Below are 2958 nucleotides of genomic sequence, written 5' to 3'. Positions count from 1 at the left end.
CTTACATGGCCGTGTAGATCTACACGGCCGTGTGAGGTTTCCAGAGGCCAAGAAGGTGGTGGCCGTGTGCACCACACGGCCGTGTAGCATTTCCAGAGAACAGAAGGGTCCTGGCCGTGTGAGTCACACGGCCGTGCAGCTTTGGCAGAGAAGGAACTGGACATGGCCGTGTGAATCTCACACGGCCGTGTCATGGGGTCGTGTGGCGCCCGATTTCCTCCTCTATTTAAACCCTCCTTCATGAATTGAAAGGGGATCTCTCCCCCTTTGGGAGAAGGCAAGATTTGGTGGTTTCCTCCCATTCTTGGGAGGATTTCTGGGCGATTCGAGGGGAGTTCTTGACGATTTCGACTCCGGAGCGAGGATTGGATCCGAAGACGAGGCTTCTTCGTAGATAAGTTTTCTCTTTTCCCCTTTTCTTGGTTTCTTGGATTGGGGATTTAAGAAATGCTTGTAATCTTTATTTCTTCGAGTATTCTTCCTCGATTCATGGAGTAGATCTTGTATTCTAGGATTAAGGGAGTATTTGTATGATGGATTGATGTAATCTCTTATGGATTTGCCAATTTCTTGTTTCAATGACATTGTCTTGCTTGTATCAATTAGATCTTGAATGATTAATGGTGATTTGTGCTTAATTCTCATTCTTGATTGATTGTTTGGATTTCTTGTGGACTTAGTAAAGATAAACTCTCACTCGATCATCCGAGGGATCCACGTGACAGGTGCAAGCCCGTGTATGGACGTTTGAGAGATAATCTTGAAGAGGAAATAGGAATATTCAAGAGAGTAGGATGGATCTTGTGATTAGTTTCTTGTATCTTGATAGATTAATAAGTTGTGGGATTCTATGTTGATATCCGAGGAAGGCATAGTAATGGGTGCGCTTCTGTGTAAGGACAACATAGGTTCACGTCTAATTGATCATATTTAGATACATTTCTCAGTCCTTAGCCGGTTATCTATTGCAAGAGAGAACCGACAACTTTCTACAAGTGTTTGGCAATTGAGGGATAAGAATTGGTGAACCATTTACATTCAAGAAATCTTACAAAGAAACCGAAACTCCTAGAATCTCCCTTTATCATAACCCAAAACACTAAACTCTTGTTTGTTGATCTTTAATATTAGATTTGTTTACCTTCACTTTGCATTTGAAACAATTGGACAGTTGTTTAGCTAATTCGCATTGAGACATTTCTAGTGCTTATTCCAGTCCCTGTGGATACGATAATCTTTTATATTACTTGCGACATTTTCGTACACTTGCGGAGCGTAACAAGTTTTTGGCGCCGGGGACTGCGCTATAACATTAGGAATTATCAATTGAGTTAGACTAAACATAACATTTGTTTTCCTTTCATATTGCATAGTTGTAACTAATCATTAGATTTCTGTTTTTACTTTCTTGTATAACTTTTACTTCTTGTTAATTCTTTTTGTACAATTTCAATTCTGCATTTTTGATTCTTTTATTTTTCTTTTTCTGTTGAATTGTCATTTGCTATCTTGTTCTTGTGTATGTGAAGATCTAACTTTGCAGGGGAATTCTTTCCTTTTGACCCTGAGATTGACAGAACTTTCCATAAAAGAAGAATTCTGCAAAGGCAAATTGAAGAACAGGAACATTTGAACATGGCGAATAGACCACTCAAGGATTATGCAGCATCTTATGCAAGAGGTTTTCGATCTAGTATTTCAAGACCTTTAGTGGAAGCTAATAACTTTGAGATCAAACCCGCAATTACATCTATGGTGCAGCAGAACCAATTTGGTGGAGGACCTCATGAAGACCCCAATCAACACTTAGAGGTCTTCTATGAAATATGTGGTACCATGAAAATGAATGGAGTTCCTTCAGAAGCAGTTAGATTATTATTATTTGGGTTTTCTTTAAGAGATAGGGCAAAGCAATGGCTGAATTCTTTGGCCCCTAATAGCATCACCACTTGGGAGCAGTGTGAGCAACAGTTTCTTGATAAATTCTATCCACCAAGCAAAACAGCTCATATGAGGAATTTAATTGCAAGCTTCAAGCAAACTGACTCAGAATCTCGTTTTGAAGCATGGGATAGATATAATAGTATGCTCAGACAATGCCCACATCATGGGTTGGAAAGATGGTTAGTGTTGCACACTTTTTATAATGGTATCAACTATCATACCAAAGTGTCCCTTGATTCAGCTGCTGGAGGGGCACTTATGAATAAAAGTTTAGATGAAGCTGAAGAAATTATTGACAGTGTAGCACAAAATCATCATCAATGGGCAAATGAAAGAAGTGGTGGCTATTCTTCTGTAAACCCAGCAATTAAAGCATCAGGGAAGTTTGATGTAGATGCAATCACTCTTTTGTCTGTAAAATTGGACGCTCTTACAAAGAAATTTGAAAACATGGGGACTAGTGCTAATATGGTCAATGCTATTAGTACATCTTGTGAAGTATGTGGGAGTTCAGAGCACTCAAATGACTCATGTCCATTGGGAGCTATCACTGCACAAATCAATCAACTGGAACAATGTGATGCAATCATGAGTTACAATCAAAGGAAGAACAACCCATACTCAAATACTTATAACCCTGGATGGAAGAGCCATCCCAATTTTTCTTACAGAAATAATCAAGATCAAGGACCATCTATGGGGGCAAGACCAAATTTTCAAGCTGGGCAACAAAATTTTCAACATCTATCTTCTCAAGGCTTACCAAAGTCAAATATTGAAAAGATGCTTGAAGAAATTATCTCAAGTCAGAATGAAATGAAACAAGATTTAGCAAAGCTCGTTCAGAGAATGGATAATTCTGAAAAGCATCAAAAGATCCAGGATAGTCAAATTGCCCAACTAGCTTCCTCATCATCCAGAGCACCAGGACAACTTCCAGGAAAACCTGATGTGAATCCTATGGAGCATTGCAATAGAATTGAGTTTAGGAGCGGACGGACCTTGGGAGACTCC

General features: G+C 39.4%; 1 non-coding gene across 1 annotated transcript; it reads right to left on the bottom strand.

The window, feature by feature from the left end:
• Positions 1–2008: 2008 nt before the first annotated feature.
• LOC122018277 lies at positions 2009–2114 on the bottom strand. The gene has a single exon (XR_006121702.1). It is a non-coding gene; the product is annotated as a small nucleolar RNA R71 (small nucleolar RNA).
• Between the last annotated feature and the right edge of the window lie 844 nt (positions 2115–2958).

The sequence above is a fragment of the Zingiber officinale genome, chromosome 8B (assembly GCF_018446385.1).
Source record: "Zingiber officinale cultivar Zhangliang chromosome 8B, Zo_v1.1, whole genome shotgun sequence".
Taxonomy (NCBI): domain Eukaryota; kingdom Viridiplantae; phylum Streptophyta; class Magnoliopsida; order Zingiberales; family Zingiberaceae; genus Zingiber; species Zingiber officinale.
The sequence above is the reverse complement of the archived record's forward strand: the minus strand, read 5'-3'. Positions and strand labels throughout refer to the sequence as shown.